At 35.9% G+C, this 19646-nt stretch overlaps 1 non-coding gene across 1 annotated transcript; it reads left to right on the forward strand.

The window, feature by feature from the left end:
- Nucleotides 1-1724: 1724 nt before the first annotated feature.
- LOC144999193 (small nucleolar RNA R71) lies at nucleotides 1725-1831 on the forward strand. Its single transcript, XR_013660713.1, has one exon. It is a non-coding gene; the product is annotated as a small nucleolar RNA R71 (small nucleolar RNA).
- The last annotated feature ends 17815 nt before the right edge of the window (nucleotides 1832-19646 follow it).

The raw sequence follows: 19646 nt of genomic DNA on the forward strand, positions 1-19646 counted from the left end.
GTGGAGGATCATCGTATTATTAATAGTAAATTTGTTAGTCCTATATAATTGGAGACACGTCCTCGGTGAACACTCGATAGAGATATGCGAGTGGAGGACCGCAACCGTAACCAGAATATCTTAATTAAGGGAGCGTGACTTGAGTGTTAGATCTATACGGGGCTGACTATCCCACACCTTGCTGCTAGCTAGAGCCGAACCGAAATGGTTCAAGGGTGACGAAAGTCATAAGGTGATGTGGACTACTTTTTTCCATATTTAGTCTTATTGTATGGTTATGGGACTCGCAATTAGGATAACAGAGATTTACTTAATAGTAATTATGAGTAAAGTAATTAATTTACTTTGTAAACATTAGTTTTATATACGTGTTAAAACTAATACATTTCACAAGATAACCTGGTTTTCAGTATACATCTTTCACATTGGTAACCAACATTCAGGAAAGTATGGGACTTTCCTAGGGAAACATTATACACAACCATGTTTTACAAGTATACATCTTTTACATTTGATAACCAACATTCAGGAATGTATGGGACTTTCCTGGGAAAAACAGTACATAACTAGCAAAGTGAAACAAACCGAATAACTTTGCATGTTGAGAAACAATAACCAACCTTTTAAGAAAATATAGGATTTTTTTTCGTGTGTGAAAAATTTTCAGAAAATGGAAAGGAAACTTTGTACATTTTCACAAACAAACCGCTTATGAACTCACCAGCGTTATGCTGATTTTCAAATCGCTTGTATTCTCAGGTCAGCGTTAGACAGGTACCCGAAGATCCTTTTGATCGAAGACGGAGTGCTCTGAAGACCCATTCCATTTTTGTTATATATACTATGTATCACAACTGTACAACTTTACTTTTGAAACAAATGTAAAAACTTTCTATATGTAATGTAATGGTTGTTTTACTTTACTTACTATGTGCATTGGATTTGATACTCAATGTGCAGTCAACCCCGGAAATGTTTTCGCCTTCGATTTTCGGGGTGTGACATGGGAGCCATGGAATGAATAATTTTACGACTCCTTGTGGTGATGGCCTTGACATATGCCTTTAGATTTTGCTCTATACTGCTTGGAAGACGTTCAGGTAACCACTCGTTAAACTACCTCGAGATTTCATTGATCTGTGACTCAATATTACAAATTGAGATTTGCTAACTTTGAATTACAACATCTGTTGCACTGTGCCTCATATCTGATGCGGCTGTAAATCGGGCTAGCATGTCCTCAAAATTATTTTTATTTTCAGGAACGGTTGCTCCTTCAGGTAAGATCAGTGGTTTTGTTACCTATACTTTTCATCATTAGGAAGACATTCCTTCTTTAGGTAAGACATTCCATTAGAGTAGCAAGCTTGAAGTTTATGATTTCGTCCTTGTTACATTTTTTGTTAAATGAGGACCACTATAATTATCACGTCCAACGTAAGTTGCATGGATGGATTGATCCATCTTTTTCATCCTTTGGTCTATTGATTCTAATTTTTCTAAAACCGCCACCATATTGTCATTTCCTCTATCAAAGTCTCCTTTTCCTCTTGTAAAATATTCTTGTGGAGTATGATATTAACGCGAATGTTTTGAGACTTCTTCAATCAATTTTTTAATAGTATTTGTTTCTTTTTTTCGTCATTGGTCCTTGAGAATCAAGGAGTTATCTTGTGGTAACACTCACCCCATCGTAGAAAATAGCTATTTTTTATAGTACATTTAGATCGTGTTGGGGGAAATTTCTTAGCATGCTTTTATACCTTTCTCACGCTTCAAGTAAGGACTCACCATCATATTGCTGGAAATTTGCTATATTTTTCCTAAGCTTGGATACTTTCGATGGTGGACTATATTGCTCAATGAAAGCTTCCCGTAGATTCGTCGAAGTAGTGATTGTTCTGGGTGCAAGGGAATTTAGCCAAAGTTTTGCATCTCCCGATAAGGTTACTAGAAGAATTCTTAGTAATACTAATTCTCATGAAACATTAGGGACATTAAAATAATTTGCAATTTTCTTGACCTCGTCGAGGTGATTAAATGCATCTTCATAATCTTTTCCGAAAAACGGAATGTCTTTGAGCATCCCTATTGTATAACGTTTGAGCTCATATTTGTTTCTAGCTGGAAATTCTGGCGGAGTCGGTCCTGATCCTTGATTGTTGCGCCCTAGCTTCTTGTATGCATCCATCGTCATGCATGCGATATCAGTCATCTTGAAATATAACTGCAATAAACAGAAAACCAACGCATAAAACGGAACAAAAAAATAATAAAAGAAAATTCAAAAAACTGTCAAGTCGTCAACCACATTGTGGTTACGTAATAAAAACAAAAAAAAAACTAAATTTTTTTTAACTTTATGTGAAATAAATATCAAACAAAGGATCGAAAACAAATATCATATAATAATTAACTAAAATTTGAATTATTCCATGATAATGGCGCCACAAAACTTGATATGTATTTTATGTACTAAGTAATAAACTAGCTAATCTAGACTAACTAATACGTGATAGGCATTGTACCTAATCGAATAATAGGATACTTCTTGTAAGTAGGGTATCGAATAAAGAAAACAAAAATACCAACTAAACACTACTATATGTTAACTAATTCAAACAAATTATAAAAAGGGGTTTTTCTAGTTTTGCAAGTCTAGAGGCTCAAAACTATTATTATTAAGAGCACTTAAACTAACAAGCAATTCAAATTAAAAATTAAAACTAGATATTAAATAGACCTCTGTGTTGATTTGATTCACAATACTCTTGTGGTTGGCTTCTTGGATTAGTACAATATATTATGTTGATTATTGCTTACCGATTTCTAAGTTAACTAAATCTTATGATCAAAAGAATAATCCTTTAGTAAAACTAATTTATTAATGCATTGATCAGGTCAACAAACAAATAAAATTACTAGTGTTTAATTCGAGTTATGCTAGACATAAACGACGACTGACATTAATGGCTAATAACATTAGTGTAATATATGAATGGTCATCATGTATTTGCTTCCACATTAACTTACTTATTCTTCTATTTAACCCAAGTTTTATGGTCAAAATACTAGACTTACAACTTTGATGGTCATAAATTATAAGATTTAAGTTTACTAAACACGAATGTACATCCAAGTCAGAAAAACTGAGCAATAAACAGAAGAGATAGTTATCATTTACACAAAAGGATTCTTAACAAGGTATCACAACAAATAAGCAACTAGCAACAATACAAAATCAAACAAATACACACATAGTCATAATGATCGTCTACTTTAAACAAAAGTTAGGGTTTTTAGCCCAGGATTTCTGGAAACAAACTCTTAAAAATGAAGTTCACAATGTAAATCATAATCAATACCAAAGTAAATAAGTTTTGAGAAGTAAATTTGCCTAAAATCTTTTCATAAGATAAACGTTAATCGAAATCTGATCTTCCTCTGTATTCCAACAGCTTTATGATCTTCAATAGTCGACTAAAACTCCTGATCTTCCATAGGTTTGAGAGACTAAGCGTAGTATTTATCATTCCTCAAATCTGGCCCATGGCGTCGAAGTTGACCGCCACCACGTTGTGGTCTTCATTAAAAATATGTAATCGACAATTGACTATTCCATTGGGATTTCCCACATCACCACATCATGCTGAGGCAACAATTACATGATCTCCCAATTTTAAGACGTCTTTGAATCTTATTCATTTTTCCTGCTTCAAGCACCGCAATACCTTCCTTTTGATCCCAAGCTTGTCTTTGTTATTATAAAACATATTTATAAACAAGTTAAATACCTTTTTATTATATAATAGGCATAAATGTAGTAAAAAGTATTGAAATAATGCATGAACTATATAACTAAATACGCATATATGAGCATACATATGCATATGGATATGTATGTATATGTATATGTATGAATATGCATACTTATGTAAATACATATGAGTGTATAAATATTTGTGCATATACGTACCTATAGATATCAATATGTATTTATATGCATATATATATATACATATATATATATATATATATATATATATGCATAGACATATTTATGTATATTCACATGTATGCATATGTATATGTACACATATTCATATATATATATATATATATATATATATATATATATATATATGTATATATATATATATATATGCATATGCGTACATATGGCTATGCATACGTATGTATGTATATGCATATTTATGTATGTATGTGCATATGTGTGTATATATATCCACATATGTATGTATATGGATGTGTATGTATGTATATGCATATTTATTTGTTTACATGCAATGTAGATGTATACATATTCCTTTGTTTACTGTGTAATCATGTCTGTTTATTTTTATTAAAAAGAAAATTCAAACATATTATACTAAAAAAATAACAAAGATTAAAATTCATTTAATACCATAAAATCAGAGAACAATAGAAAAATATAAGAAATTGTTATTTCACTGTTTATTAAATAGTCATTCGTTATATATATATATATATATATATATATATATATATATATATATATATATATATATATATATATATATATATATATATATATAAGTATATTTCCCTACTTCTAATACAAAAGTTCTAGAATTATGTGTAGCCGTCTTTTGAAAAGTTTTACACATTATTGAAGATTTTGTAGTAGCCGCTATAGCTTTTTCTCTACTCAATATTCTTATGATACTGAATATAAACTTCATCATGTATGATTACACCATATCACTTTTCTGCAATTGATTTTTTTGTTCTTCCTTATTTGATTAGGTATGAAGATTGAAGATCTTTTTGTTCTTCCTTCTCTGATTGGGTATAAAGATTGAGCATCTTCCTTTTTTTGTTTTCATCTATCCAAACCTGCTAAAAAATAAAATAAATAAAGCTAAGTACATCTAAATATATAATAATACACATACATATTAATAAGTATAAGAATATAGATGTACCTTATATTCATTCTTGTTGTTTATAGTTTCAGTAACAAAACCAAGTTATTTTGCTTTTCTTTATATCAACCATGTTAAAGACTTCTAACCCATTATCAACATATACAGATTCATCAATCTCTTTTTGCAACAACAAAACAATTGCTTTAATATTAACCTTTGATGAATGTTCTTCAATTGGTAAAGAGTCTTCAACTTGTTAGTTGTTTCTACTAATTCCAAATCATTTTCCATTTGAATAAATCTTTGTTTTTCTATTGCATTATCTAATTTTGAGATGAAAACAATCATAGAGTTCTTTGGAGCTAGGAAATTAGAGAAAAACTATGGCAACCCGAAATTTCTAACTTATACATCCTTCATCTTATCAAAATTAGCCTCATTTTGCTATTTTACAATGTAGTTTTGGGTCTATATTGTTGGATTAATGTCTAAGTCCATAACTATAATTGGTAAGACTTGACCCGACCCGGCATGGTCCATTTGGGTTGCATGGCATCATGCACTTGGATAGACTATAATGAGAGAAATAAGACACTTATGGTTATTAATATATTATAAGTTCTAGTATATTAATAATTAGAATAATAAGATTATTTAATTAGTATTGATCAAGAATTAATCTAGGATTAATTAAGTGATCAAAAGAAGACTAATTAAATATATGGGTTGATTGTGTAAATCATCCATACTTATATAGTGGGCTAATGCTCCATGGATTATCTAGTTGGGCCAAAACCCATATGATGCTCCATGGTGTATTTGAACCCATGGATCCAAGGAAATGGAAAGTCATGACAATTAGGGTTTGCCCTAATTGTAACACTATATAAAGATATTATTCTTGACAAAATCGGCCACTAGATTATTCTAGAGAGGGCTAGCCGATTTCATGAAGTGTAGAATTCTCTCTAAGTTACTCCAAGTGTTTATGGTGTTGTGTGAACCATTTGAGGTGTCACACTTGGGGCACTAGGCACTCAAGCTTCATGAAGACATTCTACATCAAAGAGGTATGTATTCTATCTTGCTTTATTGATTGTTTTGTATGCTAGATTAGGATAATACCTTGGACGTTCACAATGCATATATAATAGAGAAAACATAGATCCAAGGTATTTAGGGTTGCATGTACACTTAGGAGTGTTAGAATGCTCACAACCCAACAGTGGTATCAGAGCCTAGGCTTGTTTTCTTGTTATACCTGCAATAGAAGCTGAAAAATCGAGTTTTGATGTTGTCAGCCCAGCTGACTCGCCGAGTCCATTAAGGGACTCGACGAGTCCAAGGCAAAATGCATCCAACTCGCCGAGTTGTGTTCATGCACTCGACGAGTTGGACCCCAGACAGCATATCTTCGAGGTTTTTGGCTAGAAATGGACTAGGAACATTACCCTAAGTTGTTTTGAACTTATAAACTTGTTTTTTAATGTGGTAATGTTCATGCTAATCCATTTTCAAAGATAATTGTCAATAGATTCATGTTTTGTATTAGTTTAAAGGTTAGACTAATTACATGAAAAAGTTTGATTTGAATTATCTTGTTCTTATGAGTTGCTTAGATTAATAGAAAAGTTGAGTGAAAAAAGTTGTTTTCAATCCAAATTAATCTAAGAGTTGAGTATAAAATGTGTTTGTGTAACTTATCCTTAAGTTACATGAAGAGTCACATTAAAGACTCATAAAACTCATAAAGTTGGCAAAGGTTACAAAAAAGATGAAGAGTCTTGTCCTTAAGTTATGGAGGTTCAAGAGTCACTTCATTAATAAATAAATAAATAAAATATGTAACCTTAATTAATTCCATAAGTTATAAAATAAAGAAAAGATTAATTCTTTATTAGTTTAAAGTCTTCCATAATTTGTCCACAAGTTATGGAACTTGAAGAGTTTTTGGATTAAAACTACTTTAAATACATAAGTTATGGAATTAATTAGTTTTGAATAGTTTCAAAACTTGCTCTCAAGTTTTGGAATTTGTAAAGTTTTCTCATATGAATACTTTAATTCCAAGTTAGCCCTTAGAATTTTAAAAGTTAAAATTCAACCCTTATACTTTATAATATTATAAGTTAATAATATATATATATATATATATATATATATATATATATATATATATATATATATATATATATATATATGTATAAGAGTAAAGTCGGTCTTACCGCTAGTACGCCTCATTCACGAAGTCGGTCTATAAGGTGGGTATAAGGTTGTTGCCTATAAAATGGCAACTTAATGGGTGTCCACTCTCACCCACCGCTTGCTTGACTGGTGGAGGGTCGTTAGCCGAACGGGTTTGACAGGACTATAATTCTCCTTTCATTAAAAGTATTAATGATAAATACTAAGTAACTAAACTCTTAAAAATACCCAATCTTAGTTACTTAGGAAAAATGTGAAGAAGGTGCTAATCCATGAAATTACACTTTGCACTTTGTTTAAGTCGGTTAGTGGAGTGTGTGTGGTTAACCGGCACACTAACTCGTATTTAACAAGGTAGGCAAAGGGTAACTTAATGTTTATCATAGTATCGATGGAGCGTGTGTGGTTAACCGGCACATCGATTGAGGGGTAAACACTTAAGGGTACCAAGTAATTTGCATGGTTACTTCACACCTTGTTTTGTGATCCTCGGCATCCCAGTCACAAAACCTGAAGGGCACACTCGAGATTGAAACATGCCATTGAACAGTTCAATGAATCTCAAAAGATCTAGGAGTTTCAAAACCAATTAAAACCTAATAATACATTTCGTTTATCTTGGTGGAAATTGGTGAATCGTCATTCACCTACCTTTAAATTGTTTTATAGCTTGGATTACGGCATACCTCTTCTAAGTTATAAAATAGTTTGTTGGGTCCTAGCCTTAATATTTCATATTGGGTGTCATATTAAGGACTTTAAGATCAACTATCTTGAATATCTCCCATAACATGTCTGGTTTAGACATTTATGATCTTCCTAAATCTCTTGAAACAAGCATTCCTAATGAAGATGATGTCCCATGGATATCATACTTCTTTCTCCTCCTCCAATTATTCTCCCTACCCCACAAGTTCTTAAAAAGTTTAAGGTCACTCAAGCCCTATTGGCAAGGCAAGGTCTAGGTGTGATTACATCTTGGAGATGTAGTCACATATTGACAAGCCGGGAGAGAAGGGTGTCAAAGTCTTGAGAAAGTTGGTGCTTCAATCACTTTCTAAGTCACATAGTGAGTTCCTTTGGGACACCTATGAAATAGACTATGACAAGACCCTTAATGATCTTATCTATTGTTAAGATCAACTTCCTGAAACTTTATGGACACTGACAATGGTGACACTGGAAATACAGAAAAAACATTCTCTTCCTAATGGAAAGGGATCGGCCATAGTCAACTCGGTTGACCAAATGGTAAAGAGAAAAGTCTAAGTCTGTGATAGTCTCGTGTACCATTATCAAAGGGTCCATATGTTTATATTGCCAAAGAAAGGGTCATTATTTGCGAAGCTTCCAAATTTACCTAAGGGTGTTAAAGTCAATAAGGTTGACTCTACTTCAGGTAAAGTCCACTACTCTAACTCTGTTAAGTTTCTATTCTGAGATTCTTGATGCATGGTGTGACTGGGTCACATGGTAATGTTTTAAGAATCAAAGAAAAGTAAAGGAACTTAAAGAAAGAATATGTTGAATCTGATCGCATAGATGGATTTCTATCGCGTAGTTTGAAAATCGGATTCTTGAGCTACTTCTTAAGAGTTATGAGGTATTGCTTAGGAATAGATAGCAACAAGTTTTCATATGGATTGTAAGGATAAGTTTTCCGCATAGTTTTAAAATAAAAGAAAATTTTTGATTTTATTTATTTTAAAATATCCTTACAATGGCATTTGAGGAAAAATTGTTGCTTATATGATTCCATTAATAGCAAGAGTGGAAGTATGAAATTGATTCTTTCATTTGTGGTAATGTCTAAATTTATCAAATAAAGGAAACATTCTCATCACCCAAGTCTCAATTGGACCGGGACTCGGAATCATGCAAGTTGTATAGCATGATGAATGAGAACTTTCAAGTATTGGAAAAATTAAGACTAATTACTTGTTCACATGGATGTGTGAGTCAAGTAATGGACTAAGGGATCGAGTACATAGTCATGTGCACTGATTTAGTCCACCACAAAAGATATAAGGCTATTCGTCATAGTTTACTAAAGCTTAGTAAATATGATTATACTTACAAGCGTAAGTGTAACTCTGAGACATTGGAAAAGGTTCCAATGCATAGCAGAGCGAATAAGAAGAATCAACTTAGGCAGAAGGATAAAAGTTTCTCAAATCTGAAAAGATGGGAGAGTACTTTAGTATCAGTTTTGTGATCATCTTAATGATTAAGAAACCATATCAAAATTAGTTCTCTAAGGAAGTCTTAGTTCATTCTTATGACTAAGAAGAAGGGATCTTGAATTGTTGAAATGGTTAAATCAAGAAGATGAGTCATACTTCGTTCCAATACAAGTCTTAGAGTCATACTCCAAGATTGTAACTTGAGTGACATGTCTTTAAGAAGGTTTAAAACACTTGACAAATGTAAGAGTAAAAGTTTTCTACTCTTGTACATTTGAAATTGGTAAGTTGTGATGTTTTGGATAAAACAAAGACCAACTTAGGCCAATTGTGTGAAGTGTTTGTCTTGATTAGAATCCACACTATCTCTTGGATGTTTGACAAGGAAGTCTTATAGGTCAAGAGGACAGTGGGAGTCTTAAAGGTCTTGAAATTCTCAAGAACTAATCAAGAATGAAACCTGAAGTTCTTCACTAGCACACGACTTGAGGTTTATAACCTATCGTGTTGACATATTCTGTGCCTATTCTAGTTAAAGGTGGCTTTGCATATGAGTTCTTAGAGTTCTCAATGTGTTGCACAACAACTTGGAAGCAATGGTAGGCCCTTGAGCTGCCAGGTGGCAAGAAATTAAGATTGAGTTCAATCCATATGGTTTTGGATTTGTCATTATCCTTGTCTTGTGATTATGGTTTTGACAAATTCATATGGGTAGGAACTCATACACCAATAAATATAAGTGTCATAAGGTTTCTCTCTGATTCATGAAAATGATGGTGAGGAAACACTTCCACTAAGTAGATTTTAGCTAGATAGCAATTGGGATATTTGCATTCTCAAAGTCGTTAGTGGAGCGTGTGTGGTTTACCGGCACACTAACTTGGACTTGTGAGAAATGGCAAAGGTCAAAACGATCAAGACTATGATTACGGCATCCCTTTTCATAGTTCTTAAAATTGTTTTGACACACCCATGAGCTATCTAAGGGAAGGTGTATGTTTTTGATAAAGTCTTATCAAAACAATCTAGTATCAGAAATCTGAACTTTGGTAAGAAAGTCAATAAAGTATTGATTTCTAGAAGTCCAGCTGTTTTTTGAGTACATGTCAAAGCTAGTGGGAGCATAAGTGTTATGCTAATAATCATCATGTTAGTGGGAGCATGATAATTATGATAAGTATTGCAAGCTAGCAATGTTAATTATAGAAAACAAAAGGTTTCAATTGGGAAAAAGTTGTTTTGCTATAATTAAGGGAGAGGAAATTATACTTCATCTCAAATCTATAAGCTTAGATCGTGAGGTTTTAATCATTTAGTCAAGAATCAAATCTATAAGCTTAGATCGTGAGGTTTTAATCATTTAGTCTAGAATATATATGAATTTCATGTTGGAATGGCTCAACATAAGGAAATTCTGTATATGGGTCCATTATTTGCGTTCTAAAATTCGTTTATGATTACGGCATCCCTTTTCATAATCTAAATTATGAGAACTTGGCAAATAGAAATGGAAATGTTATAGCAAAAGACTGGTTTAGTCTTTATGTGAGACATCATGAATCGTGTCCCATATGCTTCGGATATAGGACCGATTACATGTGCTATATTCATCCTTTCTAAAATTTTCCAAATGCCTAGGGCATTAAGAAGGGAAAAGGTTTAGAATTGGATATGACTAAAAGGATTAAACAATTGTCGAGGACAATCTAAGGTTTACCAAAGATTGGTTGCTCAAGGACAGTTGGAAGTATAGTGATAATTCTGGAAGGACCATATTGACATAATCTGTAAGGAGGCAACTCTTGTTCAGAAGTGATAGTCAAAATGGAATCTGGAAATGTTTCAAAGTTAGAATTTTTCCAATCTGTTTAAGATTAGGAAACTTAATGCAAGAAGGATGTTTCTAAGGAGCTGATCTCCTTTGGAATACTCTGTAATGATTGTTGCCAAGTCTTTCTGACTTTGTGCATAATCATTACAAGAGGATCAATGCTATAAGTTTAGAATCTAATAGATTTTAGTAAATGACATGAATTTGGAATTCTTGTATTTACAGTAAGGATTTGAAAGTGTGAAAAGAGAATCATTGGAGTTATATTCAATTGATCTAGTTCACAAAGTAAAGATCATAGACAAACATAGTATGCATACTTGGTGTATGGCATGACTAGTGTTTAGAAAAACATAGTGTCCATGCTTGGAGCATGGGACAACTATTGTTTTAAATTCAAGAATAATGTTGATAGCTGAAATAGTATACAATGAATAATGTGTAATCATATGGTGATAAATAAAAGGTGTTTTATTTATATTCATAAGTTCTGAGACCATATTGGATTCAATTATTATTGTGTTGCACTTTGCATGTTTTGACTTCCCGAATAAACTAGGTTATTCTTCCGGAATGACTACGTTATTCAAACCATCCACAATCAGTCATATGTTGGAAGTAGATATGAATTAAGACTGTCATGGGTTGGCTTGTAGAGGTCTAAGTTGTTGGACAAAGGGCTACAACACTCATGAGTGCTCATAAGTTCTGAGTATTGGATTCAACCCGCGCTCATTGGAATCACTTCATGGATTTTATCACGAGTGATCATGAGACGATAATATCTTATATTCTTCAAACCTAGAGATATGAGTTGTTACTATGAGTTGGTTGTACATTGATTGCACGAAATGCATTGGTAACTCGATGTTATAAAACGTGTCTTTGTGTATGATTCAACAAGTAGTAGAACAAGCCATATGAGTCGAAGTTTATCCATTCCTTTTACCTTCAGGATGAAAGCGATATCTGTGGGCCCCTCGATGATTTGATGATGACAAATGGAAGTGCTCGGCTGGGCCAGGACTGATTTGATTTGTTCAATTAGTCAGTCGTCATAAATCGGAAATCGGGAAACAACAAATGGACAGAGAGAATGATTATAATCCATGTCTCAGTCCATATGATATCTAGAATGGAGGAATATATGATCCCTTATCTAATGGACAAGTCATTGACAAGATCAGAGTTCATCTACAAGGTCAAAGTTCGACAAAAGCTTTTGAGAGCTACGATTGCCAGTTGGTTCCTGAAGTCATACGCAATAATAGTTTTAGACTTATCCAAGTGGGAGACTGTTGGATTAATGTCTAAGTCCATAACTATAATTGGTAAGACTTGACCCGACCCGGCATGGTCCATTTGGGTTGCATGGCATCATGCACTTGGATAGACTATAATGAGAGAAATAAGACACTTATGGTTATTAATATATTATAAGTTCTAGTATATTAATAATAAGAATAATAAGATTATTTAATTAGTATTGATCAAGAATTAATCTAGGATTAATTAAGTGATCAAAAGAAGACTAATTAAATATATGGGTTGATTGTGTAAATCATCCATACTTATATAGTGGGCTAATGCTCCATGGATTATCTAGTTAGGCCAAAACCCATATGATGCTCCATGGATGCTCCATGGTGTATTTGAACCCATGGATCCAAGGAAATGGAAAGTCATGACAATTAGGGTTTGCCCTAATTGTAACACTATATAAAGATATTATTCTTGACAAAATCGGCCACTAGATTATTCTAGAGAGGGCTAGCCGATTTCATGAAGTGTAGAATTCTCTCTAAGTTACTCCAAGTGTTTATGGTGTTGTGTGAACCATTTGAGGTGTCACACTTGGGGCACTAGGCACTCAAGCTTCATGAAGATATTCTACATCAAAGAGGTATGTATTCTATCTTGCTTTATTGATTGTTTTGTATGCTAGATTAGGATAATACCTTGGACGTTCACAATGCATGTATAATAGAGAAAACATAGATCCAAGGTATTTAGGGTTGCATGTACACTTAGGAGTGCTAGAATGCTCATAACCCAACATATATAAGTGTATTTGGCTTAGTAAGATATGAGTCTTAGGAAGGGGTTACAATGTGTGTAGCATCGCAAAATCGAGCCAAACACACCAAGCAAGGTGTGTGCGGTCGTACACCCGAGTGTGTGGCCAGCCAGCCGCACACAGCCGACCGCACACCCCCTAGCCTCAGACTCCAGCCTATATAAAGGACCCTAAGTCAACCTTACACCCTTTCCCCACTCCTTCAAAGCTGGAACAGTCTCTCTCAAGTGTCCTTCAAGTTTTCCTCTCGGATCGGCAATACAAGTAACTAAACATCCTTCGATCATTACTACAATGCATTAGAAATCCTTTTCCTCGAGTTTGATCCATGAAATCATCCTTCTAGATGATCTTCATGTGTGTACGGCCGCACACACATCATGTGTGACCGCACATACATCTTTTAGTCCTAAAATGGACTTAAAAGTTCATCTAAGCATAACATTGACCAAAACACCTTCTTAGGGTCATAACAAAGCCTTGGATAATCGATTTGGATATGTTTGTATGCAAGTGTATGGCTGCACACAGGCCTGGCCGCACACACACCCTGGTCGCACACCCTGGCCGCACACACACCAATATGGTGTATTTTGACCATATACTCCCTTGTATAGCCATACACCCCTTATAAACTATCATATATGATTGTAATCAACGAGAAACAGGAAGTTAAAGACCTCGCGAGCATCCCCGAAGTCTGTAACTTTCCTGATGTATTTCCCGAAGAGCTTCCAGGAATTCCTCCCGAGCGTCAGGTCGAGTTCCGTATTAACCTAATTCCTGGAGCTACTCTAGTAGCGAAGTCTCCGTATCGCTTAGCTCTAGCAGAAATGCAGGGGTTCTCCAGCCAACTCAATGAGTTTCTCAGTAAAGGATTCATTAGACCAATTTGCTCAGCCTGGGGAGCTCCGGTATTGTTTGTCAAGAAGAAAGATGGATCCTTCCGGATGTGTATCGACTACCGTGAGTTGAACAAGTTGACCATTAAGAACCGATATCCCCTTCCGCGAATAGATGACTTCTTCGATCAACTCCGGGGAGCCAGCTACTTCTCGAAGATAGACCTTCGGTCAGGGTACCATCAGTTACGAGTTCAGGAGAGTGATGTTTCCAAAACAGCTTTCAGGACTCGGTATGGACACTACAAGTTCGTGATGATGCCCTTCCATCTAACCAATGCACCGGCTGTGTTCATGGACATGATGAACTGGGTGTGTCGTCCTTTCCTAGACAAGTTCGTCATCGTATTCATTGACGACATCCTCGTCTACTCTAGGAGCGAAGAAGACCACCAGCAACACTTGAGGCTAGTGTTGGAAACCCTTAGATTCAAGAATTTGTACGCAAAATTTTCCAAGTGTGAGTTCTGGATACAGAAGGTAACTTTCCTCGGTCACGTGGTAAGCGAGGAGGGCATTCATGTGGATCCTTCCAAGATTAAAGCGATAGAGAATTGGTCGGCACCAAAAACACCCACAGAAATCCATCAATTTTTGGGTCTCGCTGGCTATTATCGAAGATTCATCCAGAATTTTTCCAAAATTTCCAAACCCCTAACCACTCTAACACAGAAAGTTGTACCCTTTTGTTGGAGTGAAAAGCAAGAATCAGCGTTCCAGACGTTAAAGCAAGCCTTGTGTAGCGCACCTGTTCTGTCCTTACCCGAAGGGACAGAAGACTTCATTGTCTACTGTGATGCGTCTAATCAGGGCTTAGGCTATGTGCTTATGCAAAGAGGAAAAGTGATTGCTTATGCCTCAAGACAATTGAAAGCACATGAGGTCAACTATACCCCGCATGACTTGGAATTAGGAGCCGTAGTCTTCGCATTGAAGATTTGGAGACATTATCTCTACGGAACTAAGTGTACGATCTTCACTGATCACAAGAGCCTGCAGCACATCTTTGATCAGAAAGACTTGAACATGAGGCAACGGCGATGGGTAGAACTACTCAGTGATTATGAGTGTGAAATCCGTTACCATCCTGCAAAGGCCAATGTGGTGGCCGATGCCCTTAGCCGAAAGGAAAGTTCAAGCCGAAAAGTGAAGACCTTGACAATGACTATCCATTCCCATTTATCCATGCAAATCCGAGATGCCCAGATAGAAGCTCTCAAGCCTAAGAACATTTCGATCGAAGCCTTGAAGGGAATGGATAAGAAACTTGAGATCAGATGTGACGGAGTCTACTGTTTCATGGACTGAATCTGGATTCCAAAGTCCGGAGGATTCAAGGAAATTGTCATGGAGAAAGCACACAAGACTAAATACCCCGTTCACCTAGGTCGTACAAGATGTACTTAGATCTCAAGAAACAATATCGGTGGCCGAACATGAAATCCGAGGTCGCTATGTTTGTGGGCAAGTTTCTGACTTCCGCCAAGGTGAAAGTCGAGTACTAGAAACCCTCGGGTCTGCTCCAGCAACCCGAGATACCCGAATGGAAATGGGAGATGATTACCATGGACTTCATCACCAAACTACACAAGTGTCCGAGTGGGTACGATACCATTTGGGTAATTGTTGATCGTTTGGCAAAATCCGCTCACTTCATCCCGATCAAAGAATCATTCAAAATGGAACGACTCGCGCGAATCTACATCCAGGAGGTAGTTCGATCGCACGGTGTACCTGCGTCCATTATCTCTGATCGAGATAACAGGTTTACCTCCAGATTCTGGTAGTCTTTCCAGAAAGCTCTTGGAACCAAACTAGACATGAGCACGGTGTATCATCCTCGGACCGACAGATAGAGTGAGAGGACTATCCAAACCCTGGAAGACATGCTTAGGGCGTGTGTCATCAATTACGGAAAATCGTGGGACACACATTTTCCATTGATCGTGTTCTCGTACAACAACAGCTACCACACCAGTATCAAGGCTGGCCCGTTCGAAGCCCTCTACGGTCGTAAGTGCAGATCCCCTCTGTGTTGGGCCGAGGTAGGGGACACGCAGCTAGCCAGGAGTTGATTTCCCGATAGTGCTCTCACTGGTCCTGAAATCTTCAGTGAAACCACCGAAAAGATCATCCGAATCCGAGAACGAATGAAAGCTTCACGCGATAGAGAGAAAAGTTATGCTGATAACTGACGGAAACCTCTGGAGTTCCAGGTTGGAGACCGTGTCTTGTTGAAGGTCTCGCCCTAGAAAGGCATGGTACGCTTTGGAAAGCGTGGTAAACTTAATCCAAGGTACATTGGACCTTTCGAGATCCTCGCCAGGATCGGTCCTGTAGCCTATAAACTTCGATTACCTCACAAACTCAGTAACATCCATCCTATCTTCCATGTCTCAAATCTCAAGAAGTGCTTATCCGATGAAACCCTAGTGATCCCCATAGACGAGATCGAGATCAATGAAAACATCAACTTTGTGGAGGAGCCGATCGAAATCATGGATCGAGAAGTCAAACGCACGAAACAAAGTTGCATCCCGATAGTGAAGGTTTGCTGGAATGCCAAGCGGGGACCGGAGTTCACTTGGGAGCGTGAAGATTCAATGAAACTGAAGTATCCACACCTCTTTCCTGATCCATGATTTGTACCTTAATTCTGAATTTCAGAACGAAATTCTCTCTAACGGGGGGATAATGTAACAACCCGAAAATTCGTATCATTGCTTGTAACCCTTTCCGTAACTTATATCGATGATCCAAACGCCGTTTCCAATTTCGTTTCCGATTTCGTCATTTAATTAGGACATAATTGTGGGACTTCTATTATGACTTAATGAGTATCTAAGCATGTTTAGAACTCACATTAGCACTTCATATTAATAATTGGAAACATTTTTGAATTTACCATATCAGGTTACGGTAACTCAATCGGGTGCGGCCAAAAGCACCGTATAACGCCGGTATCGGGTAGAATTCCACCATGTCCAAAACTTAGACACTATTTAAAAGTGTTTAAGCTTCCATTTGAAGCTTTTTCTCTGTCTCACTACTCTCTCTCTAACCTCTCTCCTCAACAAAAGATTCAAGGTCCAAAACATTGATTTAAGGCTCCAAATCTTTGAGGTAACATCCCTAGCTTGTTGTATAACCTCTTAGACCTTCAAATTCGTGTTTAATCTATCATTTTGGACCTAGAACATGTGTTTACGTCCAAGGAGTAAGCTTGGGCCGTAAACACATAATATTGGGGTTTTTGAGCAATTTAACCCTTCCAAACCAACATTGGGACTTAGATACGACCTTGAGGCTTACAAACCTGGACTTAGAACACCTGAAACTTGAATTTTTGAGGGATTTAGATGAGTTTATGACCAACGCATATGCTTGGGCCGTAAACTCCTCAAACATGGGGAGTAAACTCTTTTAAACATCTTAGAATGCCTTGTAGCTTCACCAATAGCCTTGGAATAAATCCTAGAACCATATAAAAATATTTTGGAGACCTTAAACACATCAAACACTCTCCATTTGAGAGTTTACGGCCATAGCACATGCTCCAGGGCGGTAAACTCCAAATTACATGTCCTTTGATGCCCTAAAGTCACACCAAGCCTTGGAAAATTAACTAGAATCACATGTGATTGTTCTAAGTACCCCAAATTAATTATGGTATGATCTTGGGGGAGTTTACGGCCGTAAACTCCATGTTTACAGCCATGAACTCCCATAAATGGTGTAAATGTTCTTACAATTTAATTCAAGGCATTTGATAAATCCATTCTAGCAACTCCCATGTCCATACAAGCCATTAAACACTCAAAACTACCCAAACATGAGTTCACGGCCGTGAACTCATGTATGTAACGGTAAATGGCCGAAACTTATTTAGGAGTTTACTCTTGAGGAGTAAACTCAAATTCCAAGTCCCTTGCATCATTACACGTCCGAAGATGTCACCCAGGTCACTCCAAACACTCGTTTTGAGGTGTTTTAGTTCATTGGAGTGTAATGTTCCATCTAATTAGTACATGTAAATCTAATTGGATATATTCGGACATTATTGAATTATACATTGGAACATTGAGAGTAATCAAGCCCCAAACCAACGTTTAGCCTCCGAAATCGTCACATTTCCTCGCCTGGTGAGTTCATACCCCTACCCTTTTTCACTGTTTTCACTGTTTTCAGGGGGAATACAAGCAAAGTACAAGGGATACTTGTACTCAAAAACTTGTTTTACATGTGAGTGTTTCATATTTTATATGCTTTTGATACTGATAAACATAACTGATAACCGTTTGAACATGCAAATCACATAATCATATATTTGTGAAATGGATTCTAAAATGTTATGTTTTATATATATTTCACAAATAATCTTCCATATTTTATCAGTTAAAAGCATAACATTAGAACATTTGAACATAAAACTGTGTACACTATTTTGTCCTCGGTAACTCTCCACCTAGATACGCGAGTGGAGGATCATCGTATTATTAATAGTAAATTTGTTAGTCCTATATAATTGGAGACACGTCCTCGGTGAACACTCGATAGAGATATGCGAGTGGAGGACCGCAACCGTAACCAGAATATCTTAATTAAGGGAGCGTGACTTGAGTGTTAGATCTATACGGGGCTGACTATCCCACACCTTGCTGCTAGCTAGAGCCGAACCGAAATGGTTCAAGGGTGACGAAAGTCATAAGGTGATGTGGACTACTTTTTTCCATATTTAGTCTTATTGTATGGTTATGGGACTCGCAATTAGGATAACAGAGATTTACTTAATAGTAATTATGAGTAAAGTAATTAATTTACTTTGTAAACATTAGTTTTATATACGTGTTAAAACTAATACATTTCACAAGATAACCTGGTTTTCAGTATACATCTTTCACATTGGTAACCAACATTCAGGAAAGTATGGGACTTTCCTAGGGAAACATTATACACAACCATGTTTTACAAGTATACATCTTTTACATTTGATAACCAACATTCAGGAATGTATGGGACTTTCCTGGGAAAAACAGTACATAACTAGCAAAGTGAAACAAACCGAATAACTTTGCATGTTGAGAAACAATAACCAACCTTTTAAGAAAATATAGGATTTTTTTTCGTGTGTGAAACATTTTCAGAAAATGGAAAGGAAACTTTGTACATTTTCACAAACAAACCGCTTATGAACTCACCAGCGTTATGCTGATTTTCAAATCGCTTGTATTCTCAGGTCAGCGTTAGACAGGTACCCGAAGATCCTTTTGATCGAAGACGGAGTGCTCTGAAGACCCATTCCATTTTTGTTATATATACTATGTATCACAACTGTACAACTTTACTTTTGAAACAAATGTAAAAACTTTCTATATGTAATGTAATGGTTGTTTTACTTTACTTACTATGTGCATTGGATTTGATACTCAATGTGCAGTCAACCCCGGAAATGTTTTCGCCTTCGATTTTCGGGGTGTGACATGGGAGCCATGGAATGAATAATTTTACGACTCCTTGTGGTGATGGCCTTGACATATG

Source organism: Lactuca saligna, chromosome 5, assembly GCF_052625555.1.
Source record: "Lactuca saligna cultivar CGN05327 chromosome 5, ASM5262555v1, whole genome shotgun sequence".
NCBI lineage: Eukaryota > Viridiplantae > Streptophyta > Magnoliopsida > Asterales > Asteraceae > Lactuca > Lactuca saligna.